The 24,785-nt window shown below is 42.3% G+C and overlaps 1 protein-coding gene and 1 pseudogene across 3 annotated transcripts in view; both read right to left on the reverse strand.

Moving 5' to 3' along the window:
• Positions 1 to 24,785, reverse strand: part of ADRA1A (adrenoceptor alpha 1A) — a 113,539-nt gene that overhangs the window by 68,179 nt on the left and 20,575 nt on the right. The window lies entirely within an intron of this gene.
• LOC129524259 (cytochrome c oxidase subunit 6B1-like) lies at positions 14,029 to 14,555 on the reverse strand (annotated as a pseudogene).

The following is a 24,785-nucleotide window of genomic DNA, read 5'->3' on the forward strand; positions in this document are numbered from 1 at the left end:
TACCATTTGCTTAACCCTTCATTCACTGATGAATATCTGGATTGTTTCCAGTCTGGGGCTATTACAAATAAAACTGCTGTAAAAACTCCCGTACAAGTTTTTTGTGTGACCATAACTTTTCATCTCTCTAGAATATGTGGCCAGAAGAACAACTACTGGGTTGAATGGTAATTGCATGTTCATATTTTTAAGAATTTGTGAAAGTCTTTCCAAAGTATGGTATCGTGGTTGAGAGAGAAAACTGTGCAGCCGAACCAAGAGATATCCACCACTTTTGAGTTGTATGTGTCTTGATATGAGAGCAAATCTCTCCAAGACTCAGCTTCTTTGTCTATAAAGCTACGCCTACTTCATAAAATGTTTTGTTAAATTGTCTGAGGGCTAAAAGGGATTATACAAACAAGTTCTTAGCATGCAACTACTCAGAACTTGAAATGTGGCCAGGATCATTGAGGAAGTGAAGCTTTTCATTTACTCAATTTTAAATCACTTAAATTAAAATAGCCATACATGGCTAGTGGCTACTATATCAGACAGCACAGATTTACATTGTTATAAAATGAAGATTACAATAATCCTCACAAGGTTGATGCAGAATGAAGAAAAATGCAAAAGAAAACTGCATGAAAGACATTGTAGTATACAACCTAAGGTGCTATTTATAGACAATAACTAACTCAAGGATGGTTTAGATACAGGCTGTATTAGTCTGTTCTCACATTGCTACAAAGGAATGCCTGAGACGGGGTAATTTATAAAGAAAAGAAGTTTAATTGGCTCATGGTTCTGCAGGCCATGCAGGAAGCATGGTGACTTCTGCTTCTGGGGAGATCTCAGGAAACTTACAATCATGGTGGAAGGTGAAGGGGAAGGAGGCACATAGCTGGAGCAGAAGCAAGAAAGTGGTGGGAGGAGGTGCCACACACTTTTAATAAACAAATCTCATGACAACTCACTATCATGATGACAGCACCAAGGGAAGATGGTGTTAAACTATGAGAAACCACCCTTTGAGTCAGTCACCTCCCACCAGGCCCCACTTCCAGCATTAGGGATTACAATTTGACATGAGATTTGGGTGGGGACACAGATCCAAACCATATCACAGGCCAAGAAAGTTTTTCTCTCCTTTCCAACTGTGAACTGTAATTTTTTGTTATACGCATTAACAGAAGAACAAACACCAGCAAGAAATGAACAAAAAATGGGGGAGGGCAGTGTCATGAAGCAAAATATGTGGCTAGCCTTTCTGCAAAGTGTGGTCTTGTCTGTGACACATGCTCCTTTGGCCACATGGTATAGTGTCTGCCTTCCACAGTCTGTCACATGCTGGGGGCTGGGCATGGGCGGTTACTTCCATCTGCTTCCTCATGGAGCACAGCCTCACAGAATTCATCATCAAGATAGGTCATGAATGGGAATGCACACCAGTGTAATATCTTTGTCCCTGGTGAGCCGTATCTCTGATACCTTCTAAAACGTTAGCTAGAGAAAGCGGAGGTGTTTCATTGACACGTAATTATTGTTCTCTCATAAAAACTGAATTCTATGAAGAACAAAACCTTTCCTCCATCTTGGAAGTTGGGACAGCTACACTGGTTCGGGGATCGCTGGGCTAGGGATCAGGCTGCTTGGGCTATCAACATATTTGTGTCACCACCTATCTAAGTGGCACCAGGAAGCCCACCTCCCTTTTTCCTATAAGACAGAGGATCAGGACTAGTTGGCCTAGGACCCCTACCAGGACCATCATTTCATCACTCATACTTGACACCTCATATTTTTGCAACTTCAAGGGCACAACCACTCTCTGATGTGTGTTATAATTATAGTTGTCAAGGTGAAGAACCCGAGGTACCCTAAGACTATGGCTTGGTCAAAACCCCACAATATAGTAAGACAGCGGCAGAATTGGAAATGAAATCTTCATACTCCAAGCCTTTCTTTGGGTCTTTGTTCCATGCTATGTTACTCTGGGCTCATTTAGAAGAAAGTATTGCCCTGGGCTGGAAAATGGAGTGCCCAATGAATGGAGCTGCTTCTTTCTCCTCCCCCTGCCTCTTCTTGCTCAGCCCCCACACCTGCTATACTGGCCATTGTCTGGATGTAGTAGGAGAGAGAAGAAAAGCAGAACAAAATAGGTAGGGGGCAAGGAAAGAGAAAGGTATTAGAAAGGTAATAGAAAGGATGTATAATATTTTTCCATCTGTTCAGAAAGAAAGGCACTTAGAGCTTCAGAAGAGCCAGCATTTTTACAGAATCACGAACGGTTTAAGCAAGCAAGGACAGAGAGGTGAAGTGACTCATCCTGGGTAACAGGGGTCTATTTAGTAAGTAAAAACTAATAAAGGATGGCAAAGCATAGGAATTAAGGCCAACTAGAGTCTCCATGTCAGCCCTGTTGCATGCCCGCCGGGAAGCCACGGTCAAGGCAGCCTCCTTCAAACTTCGTTTTTCTCATCTCTGAAAGGAGGCCATGATACCAACATTGTAAGGTTATTGTGAGGATCAAACAAGGTAATGCCTGTAACACAGCTGACCAACATTTAAGAGCTTAATAGAAGAGAAAATTGATGAGTTTGGGCTAGAACCCAGATATTCCTGTTCAATCGAGTGCTCTTCCCAGTAGAACACGCTGCCCCTCCCCCTTCCTCCCTTTTTGCTCAATGCCAGCATGCTCCCTTAAGCTCTCTAATTAGCTAAATAAAGAGTGCAGACAGGGCCTATGTTAAAAAATGCTTTCTGAGCCAAGTGAAATCCCTAGGGAAGTGAAAAGAAAAGAAAAAACACACACATGGCCAATTACCATAGCATCATTTCATTTCCTCAGAGTGACTAATACCCAGAGACAGTCACTTAAACACTAATTGCAGGAGAACAGGTAGAAATCATGTTAAATGAGCCCATCTTTATTCCTGGAGGAAAAGACAGCAAGGCTCTCCAATGCATGAGTATGTCTGCCTCTTAAAAAACTGCAGAGAGAGAAGGCAGCTTCCTTCTCTGATTGAACATTGGATTTTGATGGCATCGTAGTTCTTCTTGAACTAGCCGGCAGATCTGCAGTGTGGAATTGAGTTACCAGTGGAGCAACATGCCAGCTTCCTTCTGACAGCGTTTGGTTGTTCAGAATTCAAGCATGGCATAAAACAATGCCTGCATGCTCCAGAGAGACCCCCCAGCCCCCACATGTCCCACCCTGAGCTTGCCAGGCCTTCCAGGGCCTCGGTGCCCACATCTGTGTTGGGAGAGAGGAGACAGTTCCTTCTTTAGGGAATGGGGGTCATAGAGATATCTTCACTCTCTAGCTTGTTTTCTTCTTTCTGACTGTAGCTCAGCTCCTTTTCTTTTCTTCTGTCTTCTTCCTGCCTTTAACCATTCTTCCATGAAACACTCAAGTGGGAGAGTTTGGTTGTTTGACAAAAAATGGGGAGGGTGGGTAGGGAGGAAGATGGAGTTTCTTTGTTTTCTAATTCCGCCCTACTTCATTTCCTATAAGGGGACCATGAACACTTTTCACTGGTCATCCTGGGGCTTCTCATCCCCTAGAGGCCATATTACCCCAACTCCCAGTTGTCAGCTACCCTTGTCAAAATTTCCTAATTTTGATACTTATATCCCACTTATTCACTAATCCCAGGTCAAGCTTCACTTCCTCCAAAAAGTCTTTTTTAACTATGTCAGCCTTCACAGAGCAACTGTCATTCTTTAGGAAAAGTCAAAATTTAGCTTGTAATGATATATAAATTGCACATGCACACTAATTTATACTCTCCCTCCTGATTTAACAATCCTCAAGGAACAGTCTCTCTTGTATCCTGCGGGCATTCTGGTTCGATACTAGGCACAGGGTTGATTGCCTGTTTGATACCTGCTTAAAACAGAAAATCCACTTCCAAGTTCTGTGCACTGGTGTTTGCATGAGGACATGAGCCCCATTCCTTGAATTCCTACAACGTCCCTAGTGCTGAGCTGGGCACTGGCCATGCCAAAAACACATTCTGTCCAGAGAGTGCTTACCTCTTCTTCCTGAGAAGATGGCCAGCTCACTTACACACTGAGTTCATTTTCGTCATGGAGATCATGAACAGAGGGTGCATTCCAGCTGAGCTAGTACTTCCTGCCCCTCAAAGCTCAGCTCAAAGTGAGTTTCCTTCTGTGGCCTTCCTCAGGCCATGGAATCTTAAGTTTCTTCATTTTTTCCCTAAGACAATGAAAGGAAGAATGCTACAGTAATTAATGAAAGTCTCATGAGTGATCTCTTGCATCTATTTCCAGTGGATAGTTGGGTGTTTCTGACTGGCAAGCAGTTCTCCTGCAGAACAAATTCAGGGACCCAGGCTCCTTCCACTTGTGGCTCTGCCACCCGCAAAGGCCTTGGAGTGACCTGCATCCAGAGGGCAATGGCAGGGTCACATTATGACTTTTATGGCTCCAGTGACTCTTGCCTTCATGGGCTCCTTCTTCCATGCAAAAAATTAAAATTATATTTTATAACTCTATTGGTATAAAGATGACTATATTGTATATAAATATATTTTTTTGGCCAAAAAGTCTATTTTGTTATCTTGATTTTAAAGAAATAGAAACGTTTCCATGAGGCCTTAAAAGTCTTGCGGACCTGTGCTCATCTTTGTCTGTGCTTACCTCCCAGTCTGACCCCTGCGGTGCTCATTGATCCTATGCCCTTGGATCCAGCATGCGCCACCTTGCTTTGCCTTCTTGGTATGTTCCTGTCAGCCTCCCCAGACAGACAGCAAGATCTTGGGTCTTTTGCTAGCTCCCTAGCACATTACACCAAGCCTTGCCTAGGGCGAGGGTCTCCCAGTCTGATCCCTGAATATGACCAGTAGGAGAGCTATCTACCAACCAGAAACACCCAGTTCCCAACTGGAAATAGATTCAAGAGATCATCTCACAAGACCTCAGTCAATTACTATAGCATTCTTCATTTCACTATCTTAGGAAAAATGAAAAAACTTACAGTTACACAGTCTGAGGGAGGACACAGCTATGTACGATTGTGCCCGTTCTGCAAATCACTAACCCTCAGTTTCCTCATCTGTAAAATGGAGGGCAAGAACTGAATCTCCCTCATGGTACTGCGTGAAGAAGAAATTAGATGATTCATGCAATGAGCTTAAAATAGCATCTGGCACGTTGTAAGCACTAAATAAAGGTTAACCTTTTTATTATTATGACTTAATACAACAATGATTCATATTTATGAAATACTTGCGTTTTTCTAAAAACTGCCACAGGATGATAACATAGCTATAATCATAATGTCTCATTGCAGCCAAAACTTGTTTATGGGAAATGTTGAGGTTGAATGGAAATGTTAAAGACAGATGTGGATTTAAATCTCAGCTTTGCCACTTGCCAGCTTAGTGACATGTGATATTTACTTAATTTCTCTGAGTGTCTTAGTCTGTTTGGGCTGCTATAACAAGATGTCCTAAACTAGCTGGCATATAAAAAACAGAAACATATTTCTGATAGTTCTAGATGCCAAGAAGTCCAAGATCCAGGTGCCAGCAGTTGCGGTGTCTGGTGAGGTCCACTTTATGGTTCATAGAAGGCTCCTTCTATCCGTGTCCTCACAAGGTGGAAGGGACAAGACAGCTCTCTGGGGTTTTTCTTTCTTTTCTTTCTTTCTTTTTTTTTTTTTTTTTTTTTTAGCAACAAGAATGCTCAATTTATTTATTTTTTCTTAGCAACAGGAATGCCCAGTCTTGGGCTTTTTCCATAAGGACACGAATCCCAAACATCAGTGCTCTGCCCTTGTGACCTACTCACTTCCCAAAGGTCTCACTTCCTAGGACTATTACATTGGTGATTAGGTTTCAACATACAAATTTGGGGAGGGGTGGACACAAACATTCAGATCATAGCACTGAGACTCTGTCTTCTTACTTGTTTTTATTTTACTTTATTTTATTATTATTTTTTTGAGACAGGGTCTCACTCTTTCACCCAGGCTGGGGTGCAGTGGCATGATCATGGCTTACTGCCCCCTCAACTTCCTGGTCTCCAGCAACCCTCCCACCTCAACCTCCTGAGTAGCTGGGACCACAGGCGTGTGCCACCATGCCCGGATAATTTTAATGTTTTTGGTAGAGAGAGGGTTTCACCATGCTGCCCAGGCTGGTCTCAAACTCCTGAGCTCAAGCGATCTACCTACCTGGGCCTCCCAGGGTGCTAAGATTACAGGTATGAGCCACTGCACCTGGCCTTTCTTATTTGTAAAATCAGATAATAATACCACTTACTTCACAAGTATTAAGAAACTGTTCTTGGAGTGCTTGACACCAGGCTGCCTTTTCTTTTTTTTCTTTTGTCGAGAATAAAGATGACTGTCTAAACAAATACCTCCTACTCATCCATGGTTACGAAAGCTTCAAGTCCTCATTAGAGACAAACTTTGGTGTTAGGCTCAAGAATGCTAGCTCCCTTCCCTTTTCCCTATCCCTGTTAAAATAAAAAACACTACACACCTAGAAGGATAACACATGAGTCCTTCCTCAGTCATTAACACCTTAACCTAAATGTGCTTCTTGTCTCCAGAGAGCAAGCTCTATCAGCTGGGGAAAGAAGGGAGGGTTTAAGAATGTAGGGCAGGGGCACAGGTCTGTGACGGCGAGGACTGATTTTGTTTCTGTTAATTTTATTTTTCTGTGATACTGGCATTCGCATAATATGACAACATTTTCTGGATTTTAGAGGATCACATTCTCTGTCGAACTCTCCTTGATTAAATGAAGTCACAGGGTGAATATTTCAATTATTTCAAGCCTTTGTGGTCAGTGATCTAGTATTCAATTGACCTGAACACTGAAAACAATCATCATGCCTATGGCTATTTGCTAGGGACATGTGATAACCACATGCAGGAATTCTGGGTAAGAGCCCAGGACCTCATTCCAACCCTGCCTTTCCCAAATACCTGCTCTGTGAGCCAAATCGCTTAATCTTAGGATTCTTTTGTTTCTTCTTTATAATTTTAAAAAGCACAGTACCTGCTTTATAAGGTTTTATGCATAAGATGGTGCCCATCAAGTGTATAGTGGCTGGTGTGTGATAATTTTGTAAAAGTGTCACATCCCAGTACAACAGAGCCACATGACATACATGACTGCTGGGATCTGGGAAACACACTAGGAGCAGTGGTGCCTTCCAATTGTCACCAGAGCAGGCACTGAACCTCCACTCACAATGCTTGGGAGACTCACCTAATGCCAAAGCCAGGGTCTAGATAAATCCTGCTTGACACAAGACCATATAAAGAGAGAGAGAAATATAGGCTGACAAAAAGTGGCTACAAAGCAAGGCAAATTCAAGTGGCTACCGGTGGCGTGTATAAAACAGAACTGCCCTGGGAAAGGAACAATCAAAAAACAAGATGGTGCCTGGGGAACTTTCTCAAAAGTGAGGAAACAATAAGCTATGTGTGCTCCTTAAAGCAAAGATATGGCAAAGATCCCAATCCATCTCATATTTTAAATAAATATGTCATTCTAATAGAATTTCCCTTGGTACTTAAAATTAGATTATAAATTTTACCCTTAGGAAAAAATATAGTTAGGAAAAAGAAGGATGATTGAATGAATGACGAAAGGAAAAATAACAAGTGAACAGTCGGTAATATGATAATATGATAACATGCTTAATCACCTCTCAAAGAAATACAGCTACAAGTTACATAATCCTGGATTCCACATCTAGAAACAAGGAGCACTCCCTGTATTTGGAGTTTATTATAAATATAGGCAGAAAGGCTGCAATGGAATTCAGAAGGACAACCCAGTAGGAAATTGAAACCTGGAAAAAAAAATCAGCAATTCCATAACACATCACTTATAGACAGCCCCACGCTGCCCCTGGTAAGTTTTTGCAGAAGAACATGAAAATCCTTAGCTAAGGTACAAACAAGCCAAGTAGAGGTCAACGCATTTGGGAAATAGTGGCTCCACACTCCTAAATGTCAAGGGTGTGTGTCTGGGGGGTGGGGGTGGGTGGGGAAGGTTTGTGGTATTTCAGGGAGAAGGAAAGTCAGATGTTTGAAGACAGCACTAAGTGTATATTAGAGTGAGCACTGTCCTGGGCCTCTAATGGACTCCATTCTGAGATCTGTGTCAGAACTGTCAATAACCCAGCCTAGCCCAAAGCTGTTAATTTATCACCTCCCACCCAGAGCTGACCCTGCTTCTCAGATTGCTTCCAGGCAGGTCCCCTGCAGAGAAAGCTGAAGGATGGGTAGACACACAGGACTGGTATTAGAAGAGATGCTTCATGGTTTATTTCTTCTGCACCTGCCCTCAAAGCTTGAAGGCAGCTCTTGAAACCCTTATTTCCAAGAAAGGGGAGGAACTTGGCTGTGGTATTATGATGCTCCCTAAGATCTTGCAGTCTGAAAGCTGGCTTGGAGCCTTGTTTTCTTCTGCCATCTCCAGAATCCCAAATGTACTAATCAAGACTCCCTTGTTCGTGCTAGGATAACACATGACTGGACCACAGGGAAATAAATGGCCATGAAAAGATGACACCCTGAAGCCAGACAATATTCTCCTAACAAAGAAAGGGGAAGAGTTAACAGAGGGTTAAACCAAAGATGGTTTGGCTAGAGAGACAGCATAGTTGAACCTTCTCATCAGTTGTGGCTGTAACAAGAATTTGCAAAGATGAAGGTTTATTTAAGGAATTAACCAAGAAATAAGCTGTTCTGCCCACAGTCATCACAGCTGCCAAAACTCAAATTATTTTCTTACCCTGAGATGATCCTAGGGGAAAGCATGATTCAAGTTCTACCAGAGTGTCAACTACTCCCTCTGGGCTTGTGTTAACTCTCTTGGAATATTAAAATCGTTTCTGTAGCCTGCCAGAACAAAGCTGGGTTGTTGCAGTAGCCTCCCAGATGAGGTTAGGGTCATTGCGGGTGGGAGGGAGTCTTTCTCACCCTTTTTCTTTTTATCTTATATACACAAAGTTAAATGACTGGATGAAAGCCCCAGATACTGGTCTGTAGAAGTGTCTTTGTTCTCATGGATGCACTGTTACTTCCTGGACTTTGGGGGACTGAGGTCTTTTATAGTTAAAGAAATATACTCAGGAGATTGGCCTGGTTGGGGCTCTGCCATCACAGTCTCTGGAGCTGTAACCTAATCACATATCCTTGGCAGCAAAGGCAAGATCCCCTGCTGACTTGTCAAACTCTCATATGGATGTTAAGAAGATTAAGATAATAGCATGCCTAACATAGCTAATAAGAGAGATTTAAAACAATTGGCAGAAACAGATTGAGTTATGAAATGCTTATTATGGATAATGATTCTGTGTCACAAAAACAGCATATAGGGTCAGCTTAATTTCACACACAAGTAAGGGGAGAAGAGATGCCAATGATGACGAGGCAGAGAGAGAGAAGGAGAGAGAGAAAGAGAGAGAGCCTGCTATGCCATGCCCAGTGCTCAAGTGGGCAGGCTGATACTGAGCTCTGCTGGGATTGCCCAGTACCAAACCCCTGCCCACACCCCACCACTGATCATGGCCAGTTTGGAAATGGTGTAGAGGTTATGGGAGTGTCAGGTCACACCCAATGTCCTAGACACTGGAGGAGGTACATCTGTGTCCAAATATCCTAAATAGATTTTCCTAAATTTGAGAATAGTCACTTTAATCTTTCTTCTTTCCAGCCTGGGTAGATCAGCCACATGCCAATTGTCTTCTTGTTTTCTTTCCAGGACAAGAAGAACATAGTTTCACTCGCAGGGAATGAAGGACCCTTTTGGGCCTTGGGGGGAACACGCTGCATGCAGCTTCCTTTCCATCCTTGCATCTTCTTTGCTGTCTAGTGCTCCTTGTCATGGTCTCTGGGGCTGTCAGCAGCCACCGCCCCTGCGCTGTGGGCTCCCTGCCCTGTGGAGTCCTGTGCTCCAGGCTGGCTCCCACCTCTCCCTAAGAGACACCTGGGCCTGGCCGTGTGGTTTGTAGGCTGGAGTGGGGACAGAGGCCTGCTGGTCTCACCCCACATTTCTCATCCATTTAGAGGAAGGAGCCACCTGAGAATCCAGGGACGCTCCTCTGGCCCACCAGCCTTCTCTTCCCCCTCCCAATCTCCGCTTCCTTTCACAAGGGAAGGGAGGAGATTCGGTTTGCAGCGAGAAATGTTGAAGTTGTGAACGAAGTCTTTGGAGTGGATTAGCCCTTTGATCTTCAGGTGGGATCTCCAGGTGGGATGCTCATGGTGAGAACAAGCAGCAGGCTGCTCTCCTGCCTTGCTGGTGAAACATGTCCCAGACGCCTGAGAAAGTGACCTGGCAACATCGTTAAAATTGCAAGCACGCCTTCCCTTTAAACCAGAAATCCCCCTCTTAGGAATCTCTCCCATAGAAGTAAAAGCATCTAGGTATAAAGGGACCTCTGTAAACAATGTGCGCTCTTTGCGGCGGCAAAAGTCTGGAAACTAGATAAGTATCCTTGATAGAGCAAAGGAGGAATACAATAGACTACAGACACCGTTCAGAGAAAACTTAATGAAAACACTGGCAGACACAAATCAGGTTGTGGACATGTGTTTTCTTGGGAGAAATTAAGGAAGCTGAAGTTGGTGTATGGCACAAGAGATGAAGAGGGGTTAGTTGCTCCCAACAAACAAAAAAGAAAAAAAAAACCGAGAAAAATGATGACACTTTAACAATTCAAGCAGATTGTCTAGGGCAGGGAAGTAGACTGAGAAACAGGCTTTGCGAAGTAGACTCTGAGACGGAGGTTTGCCTGCAGGAGGATGTGCCCTCCATGTCACACCTGTGGGGGAGGGAGGCAAGCAGGATGGGGTGGAAGGAGAAGCCGTGCTGCCATGCAGTCAGGACAAAAGCCTCAGCCCATCCCGGGGAAGGCAGCATTGCTCTGGACAGCTGCCCAGTCATTGGATGTTGGCTTCCCGCAGGAAGAAGGAGACTCTCATTTGCAGTGGGCAGCCACCAGGAGTGAGACACAGCTGGGAGCTGCCAGGCATTGGCCCTCCCAGCGCCATAGGGAAGGGACACAGAAGGCACACTGCAGCGCCCATTGCACGGGTGCACGATCACATGTATGTATATTAGTAAAGTTATAGATACACGTGTGTGTGGAAATCGATAAAGGATGAGAGTAGGCAGAAGAAAAGAGGGCCTCTGATTCTCAGAGTATAAAATTTATTTCTAACACTGGTGAGTCTGAAGCCTCACTGGACCCCATTCCAGTGGGAAACAGACAAGACTCTCAGCCTGGGCAGTTACAGCAGTGACACTGGCCGGGTGATTTCCCTTGACCTCGCCACATGGAAGCCATGCAACCCAGCCCCCCGTCTTAGCTCCTGAGAACTCTGACTGCCTTCTATTTTTGAATGGGTTGGGAATAGAACCAAGGGATAAATTTTGTCTCCCTTTTGCTTGTCAGGGTTGGGTACCTTGAATATGGGTTCAAATTGGAACCAAAAATAAAATTCAAAGTAAACACCTCAGAAGGACACCCAGCTATCTCCATGGCAGAACTTTGCATAGGGTGCTGGAAAATTCAGGCAACTGCTCTGACCCAGCCCAAACTAAGAAGCTCAGCAATGACTCAGTCACTCCTCTTGAGAGCAATTAAGCTGCTATAAAACATGTAGGAACCTGATAAGTAGACATACCACCAGTCCCTAAATCCCACCTTCTCCTAGCACCATATTGCTAAGGCAAAGCAGAGACAATTCATTCGGCTTGCATATTTTCCTCAAGACTGTCTTTCATACTTCTCTGAATGAGATTTTGTTTCTATCAGCAAGTGTTTAAGAAACTATGGAGAGGAAGAGGAGGCTGGCATATGGCTTCAAAATAACTTATTTCTGTTGATATGAAAAGAAAGCCTGTTATATTTCAATAGGATATCTTCATGTATTTAGCATTGTTCTGGAAATAATAGTTAATGCAATGAGCCAAGGAAAAGGTGAGTTATATGTATTGAGAAGGAGGAGGAGCAGAGTTAGTAAATATTGATAATTTTTGTATGTCTGGATAACTCAAAAGTTATTAGCTGGAAAAAGTTATTAGTAGTATGTAATAAGAAAGCAGGAAGGTAGCTGGGTAAAGGTTAAATATATTAAAATCTATAGCTTTCTTATATGCCAGCATTAATTGTAATTAGAATGTAAATATTCTACTCACAGTAGCAACAAAACTATAAAATACCAAGGGATACATTTAATAAGCAATGTATACAATAAACAATAGAGAAAGCTACAAAGACGAACTGACTTGAAAGAAGTAATACATTCTGGGATCGAAGTCTTTAGGTTGTGAAGATATCAGTTTTATCTCAGTTTTATCCATTCTGATTTATAAATTAACAGCATTTCAACAGAGTTTACTTAGAACTAGACAAAATAATTCTAAATTTTACCTGGAAGAATAATTACAGGTGAAAAACTAAAATGAGATGGGTGGAAAGGGGGAGCTTTTCCTATTTGATATTAGGATGTGTTTTTAAGTTGCATTCATCTACAGATAGGAAGACCAAAATACAAATCAGGACATCTGCTGATTATTCAGCCATTTCTGATGTTTCCAGACATAGAAATTAACATTCTCTCTTTCCTCAGTTGACCATAGATTCTCATGAGTGTTATTTAGCCTTGTAGAGCACAGCAATCTCCACCTAGATCCCACCAGCCCAGAAGAGCCATCAGCCCCTGCAGTCAGATAGTTCTTCACTTTGGACCTGTATTTGTCTGACAATACTGAGTGCATCTCCAAGGGCAGAGTATCAAAGCATGTCCTCTGGCTGGGTCTACAGGACACCAACATCTGGCAGAGAACTGACCCATCCAGTTGGAACTCTGGACTTTTTCCACTTCCACCTTTTGCTGGATAGGTAAAATGTGCAGACTTCTATTTTAATTCTTCACTTGTTTCCTGGGATTTTTGATGCCACATATACCAAGCTCTCAAATCATTGTGTAAAGGGCCAGTTTTTCTCAAATCCATTGTGCACCATGATGTTTTTTAAGTGTATGAAAAATAAATCATAAACAATGAAATTAAAAAGAAAGCCAATGTCAAGCAAATACAAGCCCCCATTTTTATTACCACATTTCATAGAAATCAAGTTACTCTATCATGTTGCCGTATATGTCCTTAAACACTTATTTTCTTTGGTGGCCTGACCCTTATCAACTGACTGCACCATTATATAACTCATCACAAGGGAACTGGCTACTACTTTAGCTAGCAATTCTTTATGCCTTGTGATCCAAGTAACAAGACAATCTTACATTTTTATAACACTTAACTTTTTGTAGAGTGCAAATTCTTTTCCTCTCCAAACAACAACACTATTTTGAGGTGATTGGGGCAGTTTTTACAAACCCAATTTCTCAGATAGTGTGTTAGTCTGTTCTCAAACTGCTAGAAGGACATACCCAAGACTGGGTAATTTATAAAGGAAAGAGGTTTAATTGACTCATAGTTCTGTAGAGCTGGGGAGGCCTCAGGAAACTTACAGTTATGCTGAAAGGGGAAGCAAACACATCCTTCTTCACAGGGCAGCAGGAGAGAGAAGAATGAGGGCCAAGTGAAGGGAGAAGCCCATTATAAAACCATCAGATCTTGTGAGAACTTACTATCACGAGAATAGCATGGGGGAAACTGCCCCCATGATTCAATTACCTTCCACTTGTCCCTCCCACGACACATGGGAATTATGGGAACTACAATTCAAGGTGAGATTTGGGTGGGGATATACTCAAACTATGTCAGGTAGGAAATGCAATTCCTCATAGAGATATTCAGTGACATGGTCAAAGGGGTTACTGACAAAGTTGGAGTGCACCCTGGAATGCCCTCCCTGATTCATTATTTTTTGTTATTTCCACTTCTTCCCCCCTGCTTTTCCAATGCATTTTTATTCATAGTTAAGTCATGATTCAGGGCTCCAGGGTGAGGATCACCATGTACCCAGGTTTCCCTTTGCCTGGGAGAAGGATGAAGGACTTAGGAGGGGTAAGATGCAGCCAGTTCAGATCTTTCCAGGAAATGTGCCTTTAGCCCAGCTGTCATCCTAGACTGAAACCCAGGAGCAGGGCAGAAGAACTTGTACACACACTGGTATCATTCACACATAGAGACATCACACCCTTCAGCGGTTGTTGCCTTCTCACAGAGGTGGAAGTCCAGGAAGTTCTGCCAGCAGTTCCTAGTCTGGTTGGGGAAGCATCTGTCAAAAGGGGCAGTCTCATAGTTCTTGATTTTGGTCTTCATGTCTTTTGCCAAGGTGCTGACTTCTAAAGATGCTCATGATGCAGCTGGTAGCTCAGTGTGACCCTCAGCAAAGACATCAACTTTGGACCTCATTCCACTCTTTAATGAATCTGTTTATGTCTCACTTAATGGAGCTACTGATGACTGACTCAGTGAGTCTAATCCCATGACCCTGACTGACAAAGCAGTGTTAATGCTAATCCTGCAAAAGTCCCTTCTACCGTTATCTACACCTTGAAGAGAAAACCCACCAAACTGAACAATGATGATGTTCTTACACAGCATCGCTGCATTAGGAAGAAAATTTCAAATAATCCATCACCTAGCGTGAATATTTCCACAAAACATAGCAAATTTCACTAAAAACTCTCATTAAACACTTTAAGAAGAGAAGTGTAGCGAGTTATTTAGGCTACATAAACCAAAACCAAAGTGATATTGTTGGTCTGGTAGCTCTTTCTTAAAACTGCAGATAACACATATAAGAGCAAATAAGTAGCATCTTATAGGCCAAGTTTGCAAAAATAAACTACAAAGAGATGTGAGAAATTTTAAACAAAATCTCTGCTCATTGTTCAGAAGGAGATTCTCTTCTCTGTGCTCTTCAGGAGGGGCCAGCAGTGGTATTTGGGCTGGGTGGCAAGTGAAGGGGAGTGCTTAGGTCCCTTCAGACTGTGTGCCAGTGAATGCAGTTCCAAAGAGCTGAGAGAAGGGCAAACGACCAGCCCAGGAAGTCAGCATAGTACAGGGGAAAGCCCTTGGTTCCGGAATCCAAGGGTTTTGGTTTGAATCTCAGCTTTGCCACTTCCTGACTGGGTAATGGGCCCTCACCTCACTGTGCCTAATAGAACTGTGATTACTAAACAAAGGTAGATATACAATGGCTAGTATATAAGTGCTGAGAGATATTTGTCCTTGTCAATAGAAAAAAAAAAGCATATAGAATTCACCTTCCTCTACCAGGCATGTGCCTGGACCTCTTCAGGCTTTTTTAAAAAGTTTTTAAATTTATTTTTGTCTGACATTGATTATGTGGAATAAAATATCTCCAGGTGCGGTGCAGAGTCTATATGAAGAAGCACAGATAAGAAGAGAAGTAGTCACATTAAAGTCAAATTAAGAGTCCTATTAAAGTCTACAATAGCCAGGCTGGGCATGGCAGCTCACACCTGTAATCCCAGCACTTTGGGAGGCTGAGGAGGGCAGATCACTTGAGGCCAGGAGTTTGAGACCAGCCCAGCCAACATGGTGAAACCCCATCTCTATAAAAAACACAAAAATTAGCCAGGTATGCTGGTGCATGCCTATAATCCTAGCTGCTTGGGAGGCTGAGGCACAAGAATTGCTTGAGCCTGGGAGGTGGAAGTTGCAGTGAGCCAAGATGGCACCATTGCACTCCAGCCTGGCTAACAGAGAGAGACTCTGTCTCAAAAAAAAAAAAAAAAGTGTACAGTAGCCATTGGGCTAGATAGCCTGAGGCCTAACCAGTGCCCACAGTGGGGATGTGTTATAGCACAGGGAAAAAAGCTTTGCTTTATGAGACAATTTTGCAAGGGCTATTCTGACACACACCTGAGTGAGCTGACATGTTTGGAGAAGGCTCAATGAGTAGAAGCTCAGTACCTCCCATGTATGCTCAGAATGTTCCCACTTTTACTGCCTTTGATTCTTATCTCAATACGTTACTTTAGTCTCTACCAAAGTAATACGGAAGACAGAAGTGGAATTGTCTTTCAGTGATTGTATGCAGTACAATGTACAACCAGGACAATTCTGTTGTTTTTCCAGCTTGAGTTGCTCCAGTTGGCTGTCTATACCAATCACAAGACTTCTATTTCTCAGGACTGTGCAAAGTTAAGCCAAGTAGTTGAGTACAAACCAGGACAGGCGTTTAATGATACAGATGTTCTACAACGTGTTTTCTTTTTTTCAGGCACCAGAAAGCTACGTGGTTACTTTCTTTAGTTTATAATATAGACCACATGTAAGTACTTTGGACAATTGATGTATTTTTCCTTTTTACATTCAGATATTTAACAAAGCAAGGCACAGGTCTAGGCTCTGTATGAATCTATATCTGAAGAAGCCAAGTTGGAGCAGCTTACAAGCAGATCCAAGTCACTGACACCACCTTCCGAGGCTTAGTGATGAGTAGAAAATCCAGACCCTTCACCCCGCTGCTCATCTGAAATAGAGGACAATAACTGGAATCTCTATGCTCTCCAATAATGTAGGACTTGACTTTGGGTCTCTTTAATTTAATTGAACAAATATTTATTCAGGACTTACTACTGTGCTTAGGCCCTGAGGATTCCAAGCTGATAAAGACTGATTCAGGTTAGGCCTATGGAATACAATTTAGAGCTTACAAGATGATCACCTAAGCCACTTTCATCGTTCAGCTGGTGAAGAACTGAGGCCTGGAGAGAAGGAAGCTTCCCAACGGCACAAAGCAAGGGAGAACCAGGGTCATTCAAAAATTTCAAATGGTAAAAATGTAGATGCCATTACTATCAAAGAAGTGGTAGAAGATAAAGGTACTGTGTGCAAGTCCCTATTCTGTGGCTTTGGGCTTAGATGCGGATCCATTCCTTACCTGGACACAGAGGAAAGGCCTCCCTCTTTAATGTCTGCATAGGGCCACCCCCTCAGGTAAACCACCAGTGTGTCCTCTAATGTGTCCCCTCTGCTCTGGAACCAGAGTTAAGGCCACCTGACCCTCACCATGTGACTAGCTCTATCCTGGACAAGTCAGATATTAAACCCAGTATAATGAAAACCAGGTCTTTACATTAGAGATTTTTGTTATTTCAATAGATATCAAGATAGACTTGCAAGCAAATTTGTGTATTTAAAGCATATGATATAATGATGGACTATGCATGCTAATTATATTAGAAAGTAATAAGGGTGCTAGTTAAGTGGTGCTTCACTTCTCTGTGAAGAATTTTTTTTTTTTTTTTTTTTTGAGATGGAGCCTCGATCTGCGCCCAGGCTGGAGTGCAGTGGCGCAATCTTGGCTCACTGCAACCTCCGCCTCCCGGGTTCAAGTGATTCTCCTGCCTCAGCCTCCTAAGTACCTGGGACTACAGGCTCCTGCCACCACGCCCAGCTCATTTTTTGTGTTTTTAGTAGAGATGGGGTTTCACTGTGTTAGCCAGGATGGTCTCGATCTCCTGACCTTGTGATCCACCTGCCTCGGCCCCCCAAAGTGCTGGGATTACAGGCGTGAGCCACCATGCCCGGCCTGAAGAAGTTTTTTGACTTCCTAAACTTCAAACTGGAAAACCAGCCTCCTCTGACTGTACCTGTACAACGATTTTGGTCCTTTATTGGGCTTAATTACATGCTAGTCTCCACCTTGAAGTCAGGGTCTGCTCCTGTCTGGCGCCTGGTAGACTCTCAATGTTTCTTGAATAAAGTAAATAAAAGATATTTTGAGATCTTAGTCCACTCTGGGGTAGCTTCCCAGAAGAGAAAAGCTGGGATTTATTTTAAGAAATGGAAGTAATTTGGCGGAAGGAGGCATATTTCTTCCTTAGTGCCCTCACCAAGCCTAGAGAATAGGAGCAGGTCTTGGGGTGGGATGGTGGGAAGGGTGTGCGGGGAGGAAAGGCACAAACTATGTGATTCCCCTATGGCTAGAGAGAAGCTCTCGGAGGCAGGCTAACTCTGCCAAGGTCAAGGAGCAAACAGGAATGGAAGCCTTGACCCTCGGTCCAGCCTCACACCACATGTTCTCTATAGGAGACACCTTTGTATGGAGCTTTGCACTGACCTTGAGAAATAATTTCCATCTGGAATTCTGGGTGAATCACAGGAAGGCAATCTGCAATTTCTCAAGTTTGCACTTGGCTGGGGTTGTTGAATCTATGTTGTAACCCTTATGAAACACTATTGCTCAAGAACATTCGAATGGATGCAACATTTGTAAATTAAAAGCCTGCTGCTTTAATTCCCTTCCAATGGACACAGTTAGACATATACAGAAGTCACAACTGGATGCAGCTGGAGGTTTGACTTTGAGAGGATGGGAGACTGGAAATCCCTGGGCATTTGGTCAGCACAGTAGCAGAGTGCTAGGGTTTGGGAAAGTAGCGGTTGGGTAGGAGAAGGTGTTGCATGCAATATTTTTCTTTCTGGTATTTGTCCCGGGAGATCCATATTGACACCTGAACTTTGTGACACAGTCGAGCCCTGCTCCACTGGCTTCTATACAAACAACATGATGCAAACCAGCTGGGGCCAAAGCAGTTACCATGGAAACCCTAGACTTTGGTTTGGAAAGTAAAAGTAAAAGACATTTATGATGACCACAGCAATGGTTTGTACCAATGCACTTCTTGGGAAGTTTCTTTTTTATCCTGAACTTTAGCGTTCTTTTTTTTTTTTTTCTTGCCCTGTGGAATTTGGCAAAAGAAAAATTTAAAATCAGATTGGAAATATTACCTTCCCCATTAAATAGCTAAAACAGGAAGTCTTGATTTATTCAAACCATATTTGCTAAAGACAAATTTAACTCTAAATGGAGAAACCGCTTAAAGGTCAAGTTTTGTCTTGGATACTTTGAAAGAGTTGCTAAGCATTTTTGTCCCCTATGGAGGCTGGGTTGACACCAGGAGGTGTTATTTGTGTTATTTCCCCTCAACCATTTTTCCACCTCTCAGTAATGACAGGAGAATTATGGCTATAGAGAGCAAACACAGCCTTATGTGGGCATGATCACAGTTGTAGCAAGCCAGTCATGATAGCAGGAATAGGCTGGTTGCATGAGTGCACTGGCTGAAGAATACAGAGGACATTAAGGGCACCAGAGAGAACAGGTTCAATTTCTACTCTGTCACTTACTTGCTGCATGATCCTGGGCCAGTTACTTAACCACCCTCTACCACAGTTTCCTCAGGTTGGAAATGAGAATCAAAATGCCCAACTGCCCCCAAATGTTCACATGGATTCAATGAAATAAAGCACATAAAGCATAAACTGAAATCCAAATGGAAAGCAATCACAAAAAGAATCCAGTGGAAGGGAAGTGGGAAGTAGCAGGCAGATCAGGCTGACAGGTTGGCTTTAAGTGACTGTTCCAATCTCAGAGGACCACAGTCTCAAGGCCACCTACAGTTTCCTTTACCACCCACTGTCTGAGCCACCAAAGCCTACCCCACTCTTGCACCTCCTTTCTTACTCCCTTCCAACTGTGAAGGCATCGGGCTTTCCCAGATATCCTTTGCATTCAAATCCTCTCAACCACTGCCTGCAGATTCCCCTCCTTCTGTACTCATTTTTCTTTTCTTGGAAAAAAACAAAAACAAAATTGGACCCTTGGTGGAGCCCTTGATGGTGACAGCACAATCTTTCATCCCTTTGCTTTGTCCTCTCAGATCCTGGCTCTGTTCCTCACCTCCATTTTTATTTCCACATCCTCCATGACAAGCCTCCTGTCCCTAACATTCAGCTGAAACTGTTCCTAGATCCCAAATTCCTACCCTAGCACAAGAGAAAGCTGGTGGCATTCCTATTTAGTGACATCTCTTCCCAACTCTGCATCAGCTTTGATAGGTCACAAATGACCTCAGATTACTAAACACTATTTTTTTTCTCGTTTTCTTTCCCCTTGACTTCTCTGCTGCATTTGACATTGGCGCCACTTTCTCTTCACTAAAATTCTCTCTTCTTTTTGTTGCCAGGATTTTATGCTGTGGTGAGTCTCCCACTTTTCCAAAACGTTGTGCAATTTCTGCTTGTTTTTCTTCTGCCTACTCATGCCAACATATTCTAACATTCAGCCCTCCTTAGGAGATGACCCATTTCCTTAGCTTTGCTATTTTCTATTCCCATGACTTTCATCTCAAGAGCTCTTCTTCACCAAATGCCAATTATTTCTGCTGATCTCTAGGTCAACCCTGTCCAACAGAACATTCTGAGAGGATGGAAATGTTCTATGCCTGGGCTGTTGAATGCAGTGGACATTAGCCATATGAAGCTATGGAGTACGTGAAATGCAGTTAGCCTGACTGCAAAACTGAATTTTTAATTTTATCTAATTTCAATTTCAATTTAATTTATTACATGTGGCTAGAGGCTACCATATTGGACAGCATAGTTCCAGATAGTTTCACTTAAACACCATCATTTCAGGCAAAATATGATCAATACTAAAGGTTTTCTGGAACCAACTCCTCTCTCAGCCTCTCTGTCTATGGACAACTACTCCCTACTGCATGCAAATCTCAAAAGCCTCTTTTATTAATTCCACTCTGATTCCTCAGATGCAGTCTCTGATTCCCATTGACCTGCCTTGAAATATCCCTGTTCTCTCCCCGACCTTCTGTATTTTACTGCCACACCCCTGAGCAGGTCCTCATTCAAACCTAAACAGCCAGCCTTAATCTCTCACTTTAACACACCTTGCCATCACTGCAGACCAGATCTTATTCTAACACTGCTCTGCAATGTTGCTTCCCTGCCTCAAACCCCCAGTAGCTCCCCACTTCCTCTGATTTCATGGCCAAAACCTTTGTCTGGTTTTCAAAAAGACACCCAGAATAATATCATCCCTGGTCTGGGTCAATAATATTGTCCCACCAAGTCTGGACAATAATATTGTCCCACCAAGTCTGGTTTTCCATGACTCTCTCTCTCCCTCTCTCTCTCTCTACACACACACACACACACACACACACACACACACACACACACACACACACACGCACACACACACACACGCACACACACACACACACACCACTCAAGGATTATCTCACAAGCTCATGAATGTGCTGTGTTCACTCCTGTCTTGGAGCTTCTATTGACTTTTCAAATCCTCTACTGGCTTTTCAAATTCTACCTTTCAAGACCCAGTTGAAGACTCCTTCCCTCTATGGAAACTTCCCTAATTAAGACCTGCCTGGCATATCTCCCCTCTGGATTCCTAGACCATTTATAATGAGTGTTATCTTGTCCTGATGACTATTGTTTCAAGTGTGCTATCCTTTTCCCCAGATTAGACTTGAAGAAAGTGGCTCTTCTTCTTCCTGACCTCCAGAAGACTTAGCTCAGAACCGAGCCCGCAGCAGATGCTCAGTGCTTTGTGAACATGTCTTGATTCATCAGCAAGTGCAGGATAAGAACTGGATGTGACAACATCTGAGAGCTCAGTGAACGTTAGACTCGCCTTGTTAATAATTTACTCCCTTTGTCCCCTAGTTTCCTGCTCATCCCTCTATTTCTCCTGGCCCTTTCAGCTTCAATTCCTCTCATTTGTCCACTTCTTCCCTTTGTCCAGTAAACCACATGGGCTAATCAGGGTTGGAGTAGAGAGTGTAGGATTGTCTATTTTCTCTTGGAACTGATGGCCGTGGTGAACACCTTGTTTGCCATATGATCAACATGGCTCTATGCGGCAGTTAAAACTATATAGACAAATTTCTTTTTTGTCAGATAAAATGAGGATAAAAATACCTCCTCATCAAAATATAGAGGAACTATGGAATTAAATGAATAATGAGTAATGGGCTAAGAATATAGGACTGGATGTACCAGAATCACAGTGCAACTGCCTCATAGAAATGCTGGGCATTTTCATCTTAAGGGATGATCCAGAAGGGCAAAGTTTAAAACAAAGGAACTGATTCAAGTGCAATATTTTACATTGTGTAAATATCTGAAGGAATTCACAAACGGACAACAATGGCTGCAGAGACACAGTGGTAAAGTGCTTAATAAATTGGCGAACACGTGTTGTGCCATAAATGTTAGTGCATAAAGCAAGTTATGATTATTTGTTTCCCTTTGTGTTTTTCTAATCAAAGATTTAAAAATCATGGGAGTTTTGAGCATCATGAGATAACCAGTATTGTGATACAGGTCCACCATTCCTTTTCCAAAACCTTTGGTATTAGATGTGTTTTGGAAATCAGGATTTTCCAGATTTTATAAAGGTCATCTGGATCATGTGTTGTATATTGTATACTACTACCAGTGGGATATGGGTCAGCACCCTACAATCAAACACACAAATATTTCTGCAACACAACGTGTAAAATATAAAATCTACAAATGGACTCACCTGAGTTCAGATTGAGTTCACTGCCAAATGAGTTCTGATAAGGTCAGATTTTGGCCCCAAATTATTAATCGAGAACTTGCAATTTTCAGAGCTTTTGAACTTAGGGATACAGACATTTTGTACCTGTCCTATTCTACATCATTTTCTTTAAAAAGAGGTAGTCTTTTTGAAAGTTTCTATTAAACTTTTAGAGATGTAAAAAATAGTGGGTAGTAATTACAGAACTTACTACAAAGCTACAGTAATCAAAACAGTGTGGTACTGTCATAAGGATAAAGGACATATGAAATGTGGAATACAATTCCATTTGATGGAATAGAATTTAGACTCCAGAAATGAACTCATTTATCTATGATCAGTTGAATTTCGACAAGGGTGCCAAGACCACTCAGTGGGAGAAAGAATAGTTTCTTTAATAGATGATGCTTGGACAATTGGATTTCTACAAGCAAAAGAATGAAATTGGAAGCTTACCTCCTATCATGTATAAAAATTAACTCAAAATGGATCAAGGACCTAAGTGTAACTATAACTCTTAGGAGAAACTATAACTCTTAGGAGAAAACATAAGGATACATTTTTGCAACTTTGTCAGGGGTGTCCAATCTTTTGGCTTCCCTGGACCACAGTGGAAGAAGAAAAGTTGTCTTGGGACACGTATAAAATACACTAAAACTAACAATAGCTGATGAGCTTTAAAAAATTGGAAAAAATCATAATGTTTTAAGAAAGTTTATGAATTTTTATTGGGCTGCATTCAAAGCTGTCCTGGCCATGTGTTGGACAAGCTTGAATTAGACAATGTTTCCTTAGATATATGACACCAAGAACACATGCAACAAAAGAAAAAGTAGATAAATTGGATGTCATAAAAATTAAAGACAGCTGTCCACCAAAGGATACTATCAAGAATGTGAAAGGGCAACCCACGAATGAAAATATTTGCAGATCAAATATCTGACCAGGGTCTGGCATCCAGAATATATTAATAACCCCTGCAACTCAACAATAAAAAGACAAATAACCCAATTAAAAAATGGGCAAAGGATGTGAATAGATATAACTCCAAAGAAGTTATATAAATGGCCAAACATGCACATGAAAAGACACTCAGCATTATTAGTCATTAGGGAAATGCAAAGCAACATCACTAGAGATACTATTTCACACCCACTAGGATGGACATCATTTTAAAAAATGACAAGTAATGGTGAGGATGTAGAGAAACTAGAGCCCTCAAACATTGCTGGTGGGTATGTAAACTGGGGCATTTGCTGTGAAAAACAATTTGGCAGTTCCTTAATTAGCTAAACGTAGAAGTTCCATATGACTGAGCAATTCAACTCCTAGGGGTATACCTGAAAGAACTGAAAACTGGTACTCAAACAAAAACTTGTACATAGATGTTCATAGCAATGCTATTCATAGTGGTCACAAGGCAGAAATAACTTAAGTGTCCCTCAATGGAGCAATGGATAAATAAAATATGGTACATTCCTACAAATAAATAGTATTCAGTCATACAAAAGGAATGAAGTCCTGAAACATACCATAACATGGATGAAGCTTGACAACATTATGCAAAATGAAGAGGTATATACAAAAGGTCACATATATGATCCCATTCATATGCAGTATCAGGAATCAGCACATCCATACAGATTGATGGCTGCCAGGCACTTGGGGAGTGGGGAATGCTGAGTGATTGCTAATGGGACCCAGATTTCATTCTGGGGTCATGAAGTGCTTTGGAACTAGATAGTGGTGATAGTTGGATAACATTGCCAATGTATTGAATGCTACAGAATTTTACAATTTAAGATGGTTAAAATTGTGAATTTTACATTATGTGAATTTAATTACAATTAAAACAAAGTGAGTAGACAAATATTGCCTCTTTGGGGACCTCAAGGCATCTGAAGACCTCAGGGTTTGTTTGGTTCATGTGTTTTGTTTTGTTTTGAATCACTAACTAAGATGTTGGCAACACAGTAAACAAAATCTGAACAATAATAATAATTGATGTCTGCTTTAAATGTGCTGTTTCTAATGTATTTTTGTAAATTTCAGGAATTCCTGTAGCATAAACCAGAGTTTGTTAATCTTGGCACTATTGCCATTCTGGGCTGGTTAATTCTCTGTTGTGGGGGCTGTCCTGTGGTTGTGGAACATTCGGCAGCACCCCTGGTCTAACCCACACAATGCCAGCAGCATCTCCCACCCCAATTGTGACACTATGACAGAAAGAGATCTTGGGCCAGGTGCAGCGGCTCATGCCTGTAATCCTAGCACTTTGGGAGGCCAAGGTGGGTGGATCACTTGAGGTCAGGAGTTCGAGACCAGCCTGGCCAACATGGAGAAACCCTGTCTCTACTAAAAACATACAAAAACTTAGCCAGGCGTGGTGGCAGGCACCTGTAATCCCACCCACTTAAGAGGCTGAGGCA

The sequence above is a fragment of the Gorilla gorilla genome, chromosome 7 (genome assembly GCF_029281585.2).
Source record: "Gorilla gorilla gorilla isolate KB3781 chromosome 7, NHGRI_mGorGor1-v2.1_pri, whole genome shotgun sequence".
Taxonomy (NCBI): Eukaryota; Metazoa; Chordata; class Mammalia; order Primates; family Hominidae; genus Gorilla; species Gorilla gorilla.